Source organism: Nansenia antarctica (assembly GCF_963989245.1).
Source record: "Nansenia antarctica genome assembly, chromosome: 8".
NCBI lineage: Eukaryota > Metazoa > Chordata > Actinopteri > Argentiniformes > Microstomatidae > Nansenia > Nansenia antarctica.
The window spans coordinates 16,301,940-16,319,167 of record NC_137678.1 but is presented as its reverse complement, the minus strand read 5'-3'; the positions used below and the strand labels follow the sequence as shown (position 1 = coordinate 16,319,167).

Genomic DNA, 17,228 nt, shown 5'->3' with positions numbered 1-17,228 from the left:
GAAGGTGGGCAGTGTTTTGCACTCCTTTAAGATTATAGGAAGGGCGTTCCACATTTTTACTGCATAGTTTGCAAACGAGTTTAACCCCTTGTTTGTGGTGCAACGTGGTTGAACGTGGTTCGTGGAGCTTCCTCTGGTATTGTATGTGTGGACGTTGTTCACTTTTTGGAAGTATGTTGACAGGTACTTGGGTGTCTTTGTGGTGTAGCGTATCTTGAAGACCAGGCCCAGTGCAAGCTGCTGCACTCTGTCAACTACTCGTAGCCAATCAAGGCTCAACAAATGAGCAGCGGTTAGATGTGTCCTAGGGTTGAGGCCTAGCAGAAGCCTAACCAGTTTATTTTGGGCTGTCTGGAGTCTTGTTTTTAGGGCCTTTGTGGTTCTATAGTACCATGATGTTACGGCATAGTCGAAGTGACATTGAATGAGAGCTCCTGATAGGGTCCTCAGTGTGTTTTTACTGACAAGTGAGGATATCCTGTACAATAATCTAGTTCTATGGTTAACTTTTTTGATTACTTTTGCTGCCATTTTATCTCCGGAAAGATTTGCCTCTAAGATGGAGCCCAGTGAACAGTGATCAACGGTCCATTTCGTTCTTCTGTTTTGTCAATAGATGCAGCTCAATGATGAAGCATTCTGGGATCATTTCTACTATCAGAAATAAAAAACCAGTGAAGAAGAAACACGCAGGCAGAATGTATATATATACAGTCAGTCCACTGCCATCAGTGTACCATATCAGTACCTAGCCCCATACCAGGGGCCGCGTAAGCGGGGGAACGATGATTCATGGGGCCCTAGCCTGGTAGTTACCAGTAGTTGTAAACTAATTATAATACTAGAATTATTTGTTTATAATTTTAGAAATGTTACACAAAATGTTGATGAAATGAATGAATGACAATATGTGATAAATTAAAACACCTCTGGGTTTATTTAAGTCTCTCAAGATTTATCAAAAGTAAGCCTGGATTTTCCTTTAATGACGTTGATGATGTGGTGAGTCTTGTTTATAAGAATTGGTTTAATTATTTAATCTGAAACATGGATCATTGGTTATTTCTTCATTCAAACTGATTACAATACAATATATAAAACATATGTCACCAATTGTGTGTATCATAGAAATGTCATGACACAGAGAGCTTTTGTTAACATTAGCAAACACAAATGTATAACATACTGTTAGGCCTAATACAGCTATGAACAACAACAAACAATTACCAACCTTTGACTAGACATCAACAACAAAACATTTTATCACATGTAAAAAGTTGTCCAGTCACACACTGTGGCTAGGTCGTACCAGGTCCACTACACTGCAGCCAGCGCTGAGGACGTCATCGACTCCTGAGTGGTTCTTCAGATCTGCTCTACGATGCGGTAAGCTAACGTTTAAATGCTTATCTAGCGTTGTGAGATCTGGCAAGTGACTGCAATCATTGTAGTCACAGTCTACGCCTCAGACTAACAGTGGGGCAGTCCCACTCACACTCTTTCCTCTCCTTCATTGACAGCCACAGCGAAGATCTAGACAGGAAGGATGGGTGAGAGAGAGAGGAGGAATGACATGCAGGACATGTCCCCGGCCGGAATCGAACCGGGGACCCCGCGGCCACACAGTCAGCGCCCTACCCGCTACGCCACCCAAGCGCCCCAGACCAGGCAATTATTGTAAAGTCTGTCTGGAGAAAGACTGTAACCATTCATGACTTATTGGTCTTCGAATCATTTAGATGACGGTGGGCCCTTGCGCTGGCCCAATGGTGGAGTAGCCAAAGTCCTCCTCCTGCGGCTCTGCTCTCGTTCCCTTTTGAAGGATGTTTGTACTGTAGACGTACTCCAGTGGGATCATCGCCTGTGGTGCAAGTTGGCCCTAGAGGTGAGACACACACACACACACACACACATTTACATTCCATTTACATTCCATTTACGTTTTTGGCATTTAGCAGACGCCTTATTCCAAAGCGACTTACAATCGATACGTTTGACTAAGCAAGTGAATCATCAATCCACCAGTCGTAGCAGGAAGAGTAATCTAGCTCAGGCCAGGGGCCATTGGCAGTAGTCGTGATATCATTTTAAAAAGAAGAAAAAAAGACACTGGAGAAACAGTACAAGAGGGGGAAGTAGAAATCTTAGGAGAGACAGTATAGGGGGAAGCAGGTGTCTCAGGAGGCACAGTGCTGGGGGGTAGTAGATGTCTCAGGAGGAGCAGTTAGGGTGTAACCTGAAGAGATGGGTCTACACAACAAGTATGCACGAAGCTGAAGCCATAGTTATGATCACTAGAGGGCGCACTCCCCTAAATCAGCTGGGATTATATGGGGAGTGCCATGTAGTCAACCTTCTTCATCTTCTTTGATTTGAGTGAGTGTAACATTCAGATGTTGGTGGTTCACTGCCACCTGCTTTGCTGGAGTGTGCAGTATCAACTCAGCTCCATTGTTTAGAGTCAGTCACTTATTTATTGGCACCAATAGATGGCATCATGCACCTGAAAGCCGTTCACTATCTATAGATAAACCTATTGGAGACGAAGGCCATGCTTTGACCAGGCTTTATCCAATTAAACATGACGCAGCCATAAGCCCAAATGAAGTCACATGAGTACATTTGCACACGAGTCGGATTAGCGCACCGACACAGATCAGAATGAACACGTGTTGCCTCCCCTTCTCACATAGTCCGTGTGGCAGGATAGGACATAAAGCCAGCTGGACACAAACGCATATCAGCTAAATTAAATCTAATATATCCATATCTATATAGAGATATAGACAGCACTTGAGTTAAGGGGGAATGAGGGGGGATGGCATCCCCCCTGAAATAAAAACGGTCAAAATCATCCCCCTTCTAAAACTGCCGTCCTCCCTTTCCATCCCTCATGTCATTTTATCAATGAACGTGGTATTACTGCTATTTCAACATTTAGCTTTGCGCATATTGAGTAAACTACTGTGGGCGAGGGGGCACGCACACATGCAATGACATTTTACCAAGTGACTGACACTGAAGTCACTGACGCTGTGGGGATGCTAAAATTGTCCCCATATGCTAAAAATCCACCATCCCCCCTGATTTTCTTTTACAACTTGAGTGCTGAATACATCCATATCTATATAGAGATATAGATATATATTAATGATCGAGTTTAATAGAGCTTATGGCTGCTTAATTGGATAGATACTGTAGACGTGACTCTCTCTACATTACCTTCACTGAGGGACTGCGCCGACCAGCTGGCCGGGGTTTTCACCAACATCTTCAACCAGTCCCTGTCCCAGGCCACCATCCCACCCTGCCTGAAAACCTCAACTATCATCCCAGTCCCGAAGAAAAGCACGGTGAGCTGCCTAAACGACTACCGCCCGGTGGCACTCACACCAATCATCATGAAGTGCTTCGAGAAACTAGTCCGGGCCCACATACTCACACGCCTCCCGCCCAACCTGGATCCATACCAGTTCGCCTACAGAGCCCACAGGTCCACAGAGGACGCCATCGCGACGACTCTCCACGCCACTCTATCCCACCTGGAGAGGGGAAACAGCTACGCGAGACTGCTCTTTGTGGACTTCAGCTCTGCCTTCAACACCATCCTTCCAGACAGGCTAGTGACCAAACTACTAGACCTGGGACTATCACACTCTATATGTGCATGGATCAAGGACTTCCTGTCCGACCGCCCCCAGAGGGTGCGGGTGGGCTCCCACACCTCCACAGCCCTCAGACTCTGCACTGGGTCCCCCCAGGGCTGCGTGCTAAGCCCCATCCTCTACAACCTCTACACCTACGACTTCACCCCCGTCCACCCCAGCAACTCCATCGTAAAGTTTGCAGACGACACCACCGTGGTGGGCTGCATCTCGGGGGGGGACGAGGCGGCGTACAGGGATGAGGTAGAGCAGCTGAGCAAGCTGTGCAAGGTTAACAACCTGCTGCTGAACCAGTCAAAGACCCAGGAAATCATCGTGGACTTCAGGAGGAAAAAATCTGAGGTCCAGCCCCTGCTCATCGACGGAGAGAGCGTGGAGAGAGTCTCAACCCTCCGATTCCTGGGGGTGCACATACAGGATGACCTGTCCTGGAAGAACAACACAGCAGCCACCATCAAGAAGGCACAACAGCGGCTCTACTTCCTGAGAGTCCTCAGGAAGGAACACAACAAGCAGGAGATACTGGTGGCCTTCTACCGCGGCGCAGTGGAGAGCATCCTCACCTACGGCATCTGCAACTGGTTCTCCAGCTGCACAACCGCGGAGAGAAATGCGCTACAGAGAGTCGTGAGAACAGCCCAGAAGATCACCGGCGCCCCCCTCCCCTCTCTGGAAGAGCTGTACAACACACGCTGCCTCAGGAAGGCCTCCAAGATCTCCAGAGACCCAACCCACCCTGGGTACGAACACTTTGCCCGGCTGCCCTCGAAAAGGCGGTACAGGACCATGGCCGCAAGGACAAACAGACTGAAGCTCAGCTTCTACCCCAGGGCCATCCAGGCCCTGAACACAGCAAAGACCTAGGTTCTGGGCCCTGGACAGTCTGGATGGATTGATGGCAGCTGCTGGATTGAAAAAATCAGGTGTAGTGCTGAGGCACAAAAGTGTACATTTCAAGCCTGCAAACTGCGACACTTTAAATGAATGTGCAATAACACTATGTGCAATATGACAACCCTAGTCGTCTTATCTGTACAGTATAGTATAGTGGATAGTGTACATAGCCTCTATTTATGTAAACCAGCTCCTTTCCCTTCTTGTTTTTTTAGTTTTTTTTCTTTCCTAGCACCAGGGGAGCCACCCCTCCCAAATTTCGTTGTTTGGTACCTGTACTATAGCAATGACAATAAAGACCATTCATTCATTCATTCATTCATTCACAACTCATACCGTAGTTGCCTGAATGTCTCTGCTCATGCTGTCTCAAATGCAATAGTTGGGAAAGAAAGCCTGTATGTATGTACTCTTTTCATGTTTATGGCTGAAGCATTAAGAATTAACAGTAATAAGATTGAATGAATAATGAAACTGCAATGAATAACAATACTGAATGAATATCAATACTGAATGAATAACAGAGTGGGCACTTTCATTGTACAAGTACAGAGTATGTTACCTGCTGGTCTACCTGCTGGTCTATCTGGCCATACAGCCGGTTCTCTCTGGTCACACTGCTGTCTCTTCCTCTCCACCCTAAACATAATTCATTGGTAACAACAGTGTCTTAAAAACATTATAGAGCGCTAAGATTATAGTAGAAGATTAAGATTAGCATTTAGGCTAGGATTGAAACATTCCTAGAAAGCCTAGAAACTGTCTGTAGTTTATCCTTTGGTCTTACTTACCTCTTCTCTTCCTGACTGTTTGTTCCTTGTTGCAAAGACCTGTCCAAATGGAACATGTATTATATTATGAATATTTAAGCAATATCACACAAGAGGGAGTGTGATATTGCTTTTATACAACAGTTCTACAGCGCAATGTATTAGTTAACAGTAATAAGTGACAACAGAGTATGATTTGTTTGTTTATTTAATCATTTATTTTGGCTCCGTCAACCAAAAATAGTTCCGCAACTGGACTGTTGCCTAGTAACCTGAACACAAACATCTGCAGGCTAGCTACTTTGATATTAACGGTCATTTCGGAGTGATACATATAGTTAAAAGTCCCAGTGCTGTTATACTGTATATCAGCACTCATGGAATGCCTCTTGTCCAATCAAATTACTTGGTCGGAACTAACTGTTGTATAAATTATGAATATAATACAAACAACCAGGGGAATTCTTGGGTTCACAGTCCGGCCTTTGGAGACAACCTGGGTTTTGGATCCCTGGTAAAAGCAGGGTTTGGGTGTGAAAGGGGTTTCTGAGAAAAGGGAACACTTACATTGGCAGTGTCTTCTGATGCAGACAATGATGACACATAGACTGCATAGAACAATGACACTGCAGACACCGCTGATCACCATCACCATGAGGCAGATTTCTCTCTGGGCGAAGGGCGACGTGGCTGTTTCTCCACACACAGAGGGCAGGGAGTCTGCCCAAAGAGACACATTGGATATGGTAGAGTGATATTGTTAGCTTCATATATCCTAGGTTTCCCTCTCTATCCTAGGTTTCTGTAGTATATTTTACTTAACACACACATGCATGATCTATATAAGAATATATAAGCCTGGAGGGATAGGATATTTACGACCCTTTGTTGGGGGGCCATGTGGCCGTTCTAAGATGGCTTTTTGTGTCTGTGCCCTACTTTTGTGTCTGTGCCCTACCCCCTGACCTATAACCCAAGTGACATCATGAAAAGTCTGCCTAGTTTTTACACCTGGAGCATCTCTGCAGTGAATGTGATAGGGCCATTATTTGAAACTGTATTTACATATTATTGTTGATAAATAGACCAGCCGGGGGCTGGGCTCATTCTCTTCTGATCACCACAGCCCCTTGACAACCAGCAACCAGCATCATTCAACTTGTAACTCTGTCCTTTGTTTAAATAAATAGTCTTAAAACTCAAAAGTATATCCGTGATTCATCTCCAACAAGTTACTTAAGAAGACACAACATTTCCCTCTCTATCCTAGGTTTCCCTTTATATCCTAGGTTTCCCTCTCTATCCTAGGTTTCCCTTTATATCCTAGGTTTCCCTCTCTATCCTAGGTTTCTCTCTATAGCCTAGGTTTCTCTCTATAGCCTAGGTTTCTCTTTATATCCTAGGTTTCCCTATCCTAGGTTTCCCCGGGGCTCGAACCGCCGATCTTGCGATCATTAGATGCCGGCTCTATCTCCTGCGCCACAGCCTCCCACTGTTCCAACGACGTCTCTCACCTGAGAGGTGGAGATAACCCTCTGTCTGGCCGGCCATGTTGGCGGCCACGCAGGTGTAATTCCCACAGTCCTCTCTGGTCAGGTTGGCCACCTGGAAGGTTCGGTTTCTCTCATCCAATGACCGTGGGTGAAACGGGGACTCATTGTCCTTAAACCACTGATAGGAGAGGTTTGACCCTGAGACACGGCAGGTCATCATCAGCAGCGTGATGTTAAAACTGATGTGTACGGCCGAGGGAGGAGCTAAAGAGAGAAACATGTTTGAATATTCAGGCTTGTCATGAACTCAAGTGAAGTATTTATACATTTAACATTTGATCCAGATCTAGTTTAAGTAATGTTATATACTGAGTAATGTTATATACTGAGTAATGTTATACTGAGTAATGTTATATACTGAGTAATGTTATATACTGAGTAATGTTACATATTGAGTAATGTTATGGAATGGAATGGACTTTATTTGTCATTGCTATAGTACAGGTACCAAACAACGAAATTTAGGAGGGGTGGCTCCCCTGGTGTTAGGAAAGGGATTTTTTATTTTTATTTTAGAAAAAGCATAAAATCACAAGAAGGTAAGGAGCTGGTTTACATCAATAAAGGCTATGTACACAATCCACTGTACTATACTGCACAGATAGTCAACTAGGGTTGTCATATTGCACAAAAGTATTTTTTCACGTTATTTTAAAGTGTCACAGTTTGCAGGCTTGAAATGTACATGTTTGTGCCTCAGCACTAGCTGCCATACAATCCGTCCGTACTGTCCTGGGCCCAGAACTTAGGCCTTTTCTGTGTTCAGGGCCTTGACGGCCCTGTGGTAGAAGCAGTTCTTCAGTCTGTTTGTCTTAGCGGCCGGGGTCCTGTAGCTCCTGTTCGAGGGCAGCCTGACAAAGTGTACGTACCCAGGGTGGGTCGGGTCCCTGGAGATCTTGGAGGCCCTCCTGAGACAGCGTGTGTTGTACAGCTCCTCCAGAGAGGGGAGGGGGGCGCCGGTGATCTTCTGGGCTGTTCTCACGACTCTCTGTAGCGCGTTTCTCTCCGCTGTTGTGCAGCTGTGGAACCAGTTGCAGATGCCGTAGGTGAGGATGCTCTCCACTGCGCCGTGGTAGAAGGCCACCAGTATCTCCTGCTTGTTGTGTTCTTTCCTGAGGCATCTCAGGGTGTATAGCCACTGTTGTGCCCTCTTGATGGTGCCTTTTGTGTTGTCCTTCCAGGCCAGGTCATCCCGCATGTGATGTCCCAGGAATCGGAGGGTTGAGACTCTCTCCACGCTCTCTCCGTCGATGAGCAGGGGCTGGATCTCGGACTTTTTCCTCCTGAAGTCTACGATGAATTCCTGGGTCTTTGACTTGTTTAGCAGCAGGTTGTTAACCTTGCACAGCTTGCTCAGTTGCTCTACCTCATCCCTGTACGCCGCCTCGCCCCCCCCCCGTGATACATCCCACCACGGTGGTGTCGTCTGCAAACTTTACGATGTAGTTGCTGGGGTGGACGGGGGTGAAGTCGTGGGTGTAGAGGTTGTAGAGGATGGGGCTTAGCACGCAGCCCTGGGGGGACCCAGTGCTGAGGCTGAGGGCTGTGGAGGTGTGGGGGCCCACCCGCACCCTCTGGGGGCGGTCGGTCAGGAAGTCCTTGATCCACGCACATATAGAGTGTGATAGACCCAGGTCTAGTAGTTTGGTCACTAGCCTGTCTGGAAGGATGGTGTTGAAGGCGGAGCTGAAGTCCACGAAGAGCAGTCTCGCGTAGCTGTTTCCCCTCTCCAGGTGGGATAGAGTGGCGTGGAGAGTCGTCGCTATGGCGTCCTCTGTGGACCTGTGGGCTCTGTAGGCGAACTGGTATGGATCCAGGTTGGGCGGGAGGCGTGTGAGTATGTGGGCCCGGACTAGTTTCTCGAAGCACTTCATGATGATTGGTGTGAGTGCCACCGGGCGGTAGTCGTTTAGGCAGCTCACCGTGCTTTTCTTCGGGACTGGGATGATAGTTGAGGTTTTCAGGCAGGGTGGGACGGTGGCCTGGGACAGGGACTGGTTAAAGATGTTGGTGAAAACCCCAGCCAGCTGGTCGGCGCAGTCTCTCAGCACCCGTCCCAGGACGCCATCCGGCCCCGAGGCTTTCCTGGGGTCCACCGCCTTCAGTACGCGTCTCACCTCATGCTCTGTGAGGGTGAGGCTGCTGAGAGCTGGAGAGAGTGGTGTTTGTGTTGCGGTTACCTCCGTTCGCCCCTCGTCGAACCGGGCGTAGAAGGTCTTCAGCTTTCCCGCCAGCAGGAAGTAAGTTAGCCCTGGTGGTGCTGTACAGCAGTGTGTCCTTCGCTGAGTAGGCGTTGTCCCTCTCCATTTAACAGTCAAGTATTCCAGGTCTGGGGAGCAGTGGCTACTTACAGTTTTCGTGTTTAAGCACCAGCTATCCTTCGTCGATATTATGATCCCACCTCCTCTTGACTTCCCGCTAAGCTCCGTTCGGTCAGCGCGATGTAGCGTGCGCCCCTCCAGGCTAACAGTAGCGTCCACAATGTTGTCATTTAGCCAGGTTTCGGTCAGAATAATCACACAGCTATCCCTTACGATGTTGTTTTTGGCCACCTGTAGTCTCAGTTCATCCATCTTGTTCGTCAGGGATCTGACGTTAGAGAGGAAAATGCTTGGCAAAGCTGGTTTGTTTGGGCTTCTCCTCAGCCTTGCTAGCAGGCCTCCCCGGCGGCCTCGCCTTTTCTTACGGTCTCGCCGCCGGCGTTCCCGCCTCAGGGAGGGGACTGTGAACCAGTGCTCTCCCGGTAGCCTGGCGATGTCCTTGTCAATTCTGTATTGCTCCAGGAAATCCGCCGTTACTATCTTGTCGTTTTGCGTGCCGACTTCTAATAAGTCGAGCCTGCTGTAGGTACTATATACATAACTGTTCCCTATAAGTACTAAAAAAAAAGTGAACATACAAATGTTCTTAAAAACACAATGAAACACCAGTGTGGTAGCCCCCCGAGCTGCGGCGACTAAGCGCGCGGCCATCTTGGAACTTATCCATTACTTAATGTTATATATTGAGTAATGTTATATATTGAGTAATGTTATATACTGAGTAATGTTATATATTGAGTAATGTTATAAATCAAGTAATGTTATATATTGAGTCATGTTATATACTGAGTAATGTTATATATTGAGTAATGTTATATATTGAGTAATGTTATAAATCAAGTAATGTTATATACTGAGTAATGTTATATATTGAGTAATGTTATAAATCAAGTAATGAAGATGTTGAAGATGTTGGTGAAGATGTTGGTGAAAACCCCGGCCAGCTGGTCGGCGCAGTCCCTCAGCACCCGTCCCAGGACGCCATCCGGCCCTGAGGCTTTTCTGGGGTCCACCGCCTTCAGCACGCGTCTCACTTCATGCTCTGTGAGGGTGAGGCTGCTGAGAGCTGGAGAGAGTGGTGTTTGTGTTGTGGTTACCTCCGTTCGCCCCTCGTCGAACCGGGCGTAGAAGGAGTTCAGCTTTTCCGCCAGCAGGGGGTCGTCCTCCGCGGCTGTGAGCCTGTTGGCTCTGAAGTTTGTCATGTGCTGAACCCCCTGCCACACCCGCCTGGAGTCGTTGCTCAGGAAGCATTCCTCAATCTTCTCTCTGTGGTCTGCCTTGGCCTCCCGGATGCCACGATTTAGGTTAGCCCTGGTGGTGCTGTACAGCAGTGTGTCCTTCGCTGAGTAGGCGTTGTCCCTCTCCTTGAGCAGTTTTCGGACCTTCTCAGTCATCCATGGCTTCGTGTTGGGATAGACCCGGACACGTTTGTCCACGGTGGCTGAGTTGGTGCAGTTCACTATGTGGTTCAGAACCGACGACGTGAACTGTTCCAGGTCCTCATGCTCATATTCCTGCCATGAGGTGTCATTCAGGCAGATCTGCAGTGGAGCGGACCCTGCTGGCCAGGTTCTGACAGTCTTAGTGGTGATGGGAGCACTTTTCCTCATGGGAGTGTAGGCTGGGATCAGGAGGATTGACACGTGGTCAGACATGAGCTAGCGGTCTAGCCTTGTAAGCAAGCTTGATGTTGGTGTATACCTTGTCCAGTGTTTTTTCTCCTCTTGTTGCACATTTAACATGCTGATAGAACTTGGGTAGTACTACCTTCAGGTCAGCATGATTAAAGTCCCCCGCGATTATATGCCCTGCCTGTGGGTCCGCGCTCTGTCCACCACTGATGACGTCATGTAGCCGCGCCAATGCTAAGCTAGCATCTGCGCTTGGTGCAATGTAAACAGCTGTTATGTACACTGCGTTGAATTCCCTCGGGAGGTATGTGGGTCGGCATTTAACAGTCAAGTATTCCAGGTCTGGGGAGCAGTGGCTACTTACAGTTTTCGTGTTTAAACACCAGCTGTCCTTCGTAGATATAATGAGGCCGCCTCCGCGCGTTTTCTCGCTAAGCAAAGTCCGGTCCGCTCGGTGAAGCGAGCGGCCTTCTAGCCCGACCGCAGAGTCGATGATGGAGTCGTTGAGCCAGGGGGTCATTCCACTAAAGGTGGATCAGTATAGCGGCGCTATAAATAAATGCGGCGCTCAGGGAACTCGAGATTGGATTTCAAGCCTCAGGTGATTCCTCGAATGAGGATCAGCCTTGTGTCATCAGTGTTCACAGAAGACAGGCTTACAAATCTTCGATATGGGCGCGTGCACGCAGACATACGCAGCCCAGAAGAGTCGATCTGTCGAAATGAAGATACTCCACTCTGCAGGGGTACTACATTTGCGCAGCATTCCGAATTATTGATTTTTTATGAAGACGGAAAAATAAGATGTAAAATAGTGCAATACTGCCGCAATTAACAAGGCGAGGGAAATGGTTTGGCAAGAAATTGCTGACCGATTAAATGCGTAGGTCATACTAGCCCCAGTTATTGTTATATGTTCATATTTTAATAAATGAATATTTACTACTGTGGTGATATCAGCAGCAGGCTACAAACCGTCATATCGTCACAATGGCCTAGTGGTATCGACCGCTGCCATAGGATTTATTCGTCATTTTATATCGGTGGTTCAAATCCCTCTTCAGGCGCACTTTTTACTGCATTTCGTTGTCTGAATCTAATCTAAAATCTCATCTAAAAAAGTATGTAGGCTATAAAATTATGGTGCAGGCTAATTTACAAGAACTGACACGATTACAATGGTGTTTGAAACCTTTGCATGAAATCTTCGGTTAAATGTAAAAAATAAATAAATGAATGACTTAGTCAAGTCTCGAACTCGCAACCTTTGGAACTCGAGTCCGCAGCCTTAACCACTACGCCAGCCAGACCGCTGTGATGACGGCAATGCAAGTTGAGAGAATGACTTGTTTTTTTACACTCTTTTCTTTATTGATATATCGATCTATCTATCACACTTTCAAAATATCAAGTTATCTATCACACAATCAAACTATCTATCGATCGATCACACTTTCAAAATATCAAATTATCTATCTATCACACAGTCAAACTATCTAATCTATCTATCTCGTGTGAAGTGGGAACTAATATTTCCTAGGGAGGAACTGTCGTTCGGGATGTAGTTTCCGCCTGTGAGCCTTTTTCGACGCGCGTCTCACTATAGCCTGTGTTTTAGCCTGGTCGCGACCAGGCTAGTTATATCTGACTCAGAAGGAGCTCAACCAAGCAGCGAATTATTTGAGCCACATTGATGGCACCGAACGCAAGCTAACATTTTCGAGGCTTAAAACTTTATCGAGGCTTAGAACTTTATCGAGCTTCGTGGAATAGGGCCCTGGTCTCTGTGAGAATAATCACACAGCTATCCCCCACGGTGTTGTTGGAAGCAACCTGCAGTCTCAGTTCGTCCATCTTATTAGCCAGAGATCTGACGTTGGAGAGGAATATACTCGGCAAAGCAGGTTTATCCGGGCTCCTCTTTAGCCTAGCTAGCAGGCCTCCCCTGCGGCCTCGGCTTTGCTTACGATCTCGACGCCGTCGTTTGCGCCTCAGAGACGGGACTGAGTACCATTGTTCTCCCGGAGACCGAGCAATGTCGAGTGGGATCTTTTGTTGCTTCAGGAATTCCGCTGTTACTGTCCTCTCGTTTTGCGCATCAACTTCTAGTAAGTCTAGTCTGCTGTAGGTACTATTTACACAACAGTTCCCTATAAGTACTGACATAAAAATGTACATCCAAATGTATTTAAAAACGCTAAAAAGCACCGATGTTAGGAGCACTCCCAGCCTCGCGTGTGATCACGCCACCATCTTGAAACTAGATGTGTCTGACTTTGCTGACATCTGACACCATGGCGTAGCTGTTGGAGTAGGAGGGGTCCCTGGCGAAGTAGGAACCGTGGCCGTAGATGACCTGGTTGGTCCCGGCCAAACGCGGGTCGAAGTTGTTGCAGCAGATGTCCTCCACGCATTTGGTGAGGGTCCCGTGGAAGAGGTGTCTCTCCAGGGCCACCTCCTGCTGGGTGTCACAGTGTTTCAGGATGTGCTCCTTGTACCTAGAGATTACACACACATTATGACGTTAGAATTATAAGGTTCTATCTAAAGTTTTGTCAAAATGTAGTTTTTTACATAATCTGATCCATTAGGTGTTTATTAACGCCTGTGTGGTGTTATTTTAAAAAATGGACTTTTTTGTTGTTGTTGTAATTAATAAAATACAAAGGTTCCATCTCACAAAACATAATGGAATGTAAAAACTTTGACGCTCAATATCTCTGAACTACCCTAAACGGAGATAGAACCTTATCATTCTAAGCTCACGACATGTGTATTATGAATATGTTTTTAATAATAATACTAATATAATAATAATAATAACTTTTATTTGTATAGCGCTTTTCCTGCAAACGTTTCACCTCAAAGTGCTCCAATCATTATATAATCATCATTTAATTATTTAGTCATTTAAAGGCAATATTAAAAAGATGGGTTTTTAGTCTTGACTTGAACATATTTTGCTGAGGTTGCATCCCTAATGTAAACTGGCAGTGCATTCTACAATTTGGGTGCATAAAATGAGAATGCAGCCTCACCAAATCTCTTCTTTTGTACACGTGGTACACAGAGAAAACCAGCGTCAGAAGACCTGATAGTACAGTATTTATGGTCAAGAGGGTGTCCTCCACCTCTAGCCTCCGTCTCTTTTTGTAACCCTCATATACATCATCACTACACAACATCGTTGACAATTGAAATGTCCTGTAAATGTACTGTAAGTGCACTTTATCAGGATTGTGAACTCTACCCAACTGTCAACTGTGAATCACGTTAGGCTGGTGGAGATAGAAATCGGGCTCTTTGTAATGCAGGGAATGGACTAAGGGACGGTATTTCAAATGTTTGACACCATTTCTTATTCCATCCCATGCTTCACAATGAGCCCGTCCTCCGATTTCGACCTCCACCAGCCTCCCCTGATGGTCTGAATGCTTCTTCATGTTAAACCCAGGCACATCACATACATTGTGACTTACCTTTGATATTTGTCCCAGTGGAGGACATTCTGGATCTGTTGAATGCTGACAATCTCTACCTTGGTCTCTGACAGACTCTTATGGAACATGCTATAGACCTTTTGGTAGGCCAATGAGTTGGATGGTACATCCACCATACTGTAGTCTTGGTCTGGGACGAGAGTCCACACGGGGGGGTACCAGGTGCTGAACTCCTCCAGGGGGTCCACACTGAAGTTGGCTGGGGGCGGCTCATTCGGGGTGGTGGTAAACACACTCTGGACGCCTGTCCTGTGGAGAAAGGGAAAGCAAAAGGTTGAGACTTTGTCACAGCAGTAGGAAACAACATACTACAGTGAAGCCTCACATCTGTAACTGGCTGTAGTGACGTCTGATCTACACCCGCCTGCTTTGGTGTGCACCATGGCATCGGCCAAGCAAGACTCAATACTACATTGCGTAGATCTGAACGTACTGCATTGGTAAAAGATATCAGAAATTCCACACGTTTCCGAGGACCTCATAACATAACAAAAACAATCGGTGGCCTTGGTGTTAAAACAACACACATACTTCAGGTGTGGCCTTGGTGTTAAAACAACACACATACTTCAGGTGTGGCTCCATGGACGTAGGAGAACGGAAGTTGGGTCTGCATCGGACACTGCGCTGGAACCCGGTGGTGACGTTGGTCTGGAGCATAAGGATGAAGTCCACTTTGTACTCCCGAGAACCAATGTGGAGTGAACACTGTGGAGTCAATGAGGAGTCCATCTTGTCCAGGAGGATCTTGGACACATCCTTCAGGAGAACAGCAACAGCATCAAACAAAGCCCACAATGTATGTGACCTGTTCTAATGCTTAGGTCCTCATATCAGGATCCCATGTAATGATCTGACTTTTCTTTCGAAAACTGTAAATATATTTCTGCGTTGTTGAAAATCAATGATAGACAACTAGTCAACTAACACAGCTTGTTTTGTGAGCCTGCTAACAATGTCAAGTAGTGTTATAGTTTAACTAGGTAGCAGTGGGGATTACTCAGCGAATTCATTGCATTGCAGCATTTTGGCTTGACTAGCGAGTTTGTGTTGTGATTCTCAACAACGTTGAAGCGTAATTCCCTGTTTCAAAAGAAAAGTCTGAACACTTCGATTGGTTGCCGATATGAGGACCAAAGCATTAGGACGTTTAGGACATGTCACATAATAGTAGTGGGGATAACTCACCGAATCCATTGCATTGCAATATTTTGGCTTGACTAGCGAGTGTGTCATTGATTTTCGATGTTCGATTTTTCAATCTATTTACATTTTCAAAATAAAAGTCATTTTGATTGGTTGGCGACTTGTTCACGGTTTCACCAGCTGACTGTCACATATATATATAATAACCTGTCGTTAAATGCACCGAAAAACAATAAATAACCACAATCCAATCGTGCGATTACTTCTCTGTACTCCTGCCACTCGTGGCTGCTCCGCCAGTACATGTGCCACGTGGTGTGGAGCCTGGAGGTGGGGGTTCCTGGCTGGGTCAGTGGTGTTGGACAGCCGTCTGGCTCCGTCGTACTTCTTACTTCCCACCCCCAACGCCATTTTGTCAAAGTCCAGGGAGAAGAAGACTGGATCTGGATCATCTCTGGAAAAGAACATACCAGAACAAAATCCATTATTTTGTGAGCTGTGGTGTGATGCGTAAAAAAACAAAAACATGAATGCACTACTACTATCCTAACAAACAAACAAAAACAAAAACACATGAAAAAAAGGTTAATTACGGTAAAAAAAGAAAAAAAAAGGGAGAGAATAGAGAACGATTCTGCCCTCACCCTTCATTGATGTAAATCCAGTCTCTGTCGACATCACAGTACACCCTCTCCATCCTCAGCTGTGAGCACGGGGACAAGTCCACCCACTGGTGACTCTCCAAGCACCACAGCTGCCAGTGGAAGGGGTAGGGGGTGTGATGCTGCTTGCACTTCCTTCCTGTCCGGCAGAGGCCTGCGAGGAAGCGCACGCAGATCTGAACAGGCATTCCATTGGTGTGGAAGGGCCGACAGATCGGTGGTTTGGGAGGAAAAGACGAGGGCTTAGCGGGGCTTGGCTGGGGCTGATTGGAGGAGGACACGGAACTGCCTCTCTTGGCTGGTGTTGTTGTAGGCTTGGAAACGGGCTGGGGCTGGGTGATGATGAGAGGCACGGGGAGGATGAGAGAGGTGCATTTGAGGGGGCTCGGGGTCATGTTTTGGGGCTGATGAGGTACAGCGGTGACCCCTCCAGGCTGGGAGGTGTATTGAGGGAAGGTGAGGACTAGCACAGCACTGGGGGTGCTTTGGGGCTGGGTAGAGCTCATTTGTTGAGGTAAGGGTTGGATGATTATATGAGGCTGGCTAAGGTCTGGGGGCAGGACTGACATCTGGGGTGTACTCAAGGTATTGCTTTTACTTTGGGTCTGCGCTGACTTTGCGAGGAGAGGAGTGAAGTGGACGTTGATACTGTACGGTGTCACAGTCCAAACGATGTCCACCTGTTGGGAATGCATAGCATCCCACACTGGGAGGCTGGTGTTGGTTTGTGAGGGGATCTCTAGCAGCAGTCGGAGGGGGTCACGAAGCGGACCTGGGGATAGTTTGGGAGGGCCTCTGTGGCCGGAGTGGCTTGTTCCTTCTTTCTCTTCTTTGCCTTCCTTGAAAGGTCACTCATCTTCAATATCCTAGAATAAAATGACACGTTGGCAAAGTTACCATACCCTCCAGTTAAACATTATAATACCTGTTTACACAAAAACAACCGGATTCAAATATCCCTAAATTTCGATGGAAATGTTGCATGCATTGCAATCTAAACGTGGACGTAATTATACCCAAAACACTGTAGGCTAGGCTAGGCCTATTATCTTATCGTATTGCTGTTCATATACAGTAGCCTATAGT

At 46.7% G+C, this 17,228-nt stretch overlaps 1 pseudogene across 1 annotated transcript; it reads right to left on the bottom strand.

Moving 5' to 3' along the window:
- Nucleotides 1-1,735: 1,735 nt before the first annotated feature.
- Nucleotides 1,736-16,998, bottom strand: LOC308163933 (annotated as a pseudogene). The gene is made up of 8 exons: nt 16,125-16,998; nt 15,784-15,934; nt 14,903-15,093; nt 14,314-14,583; nt 13,110-13,332; nt 6,844-7,000; nt 5,976-6,049; nt 1,736-1,879 (listed from the first exon to the last, which is right to left on the bottom strand). The product of its transcript is annotated as an uncharacterized misc_RNA (transcript).
- Nucleotides 16,999-17,228: the final 230 nt, after the last annotated feature.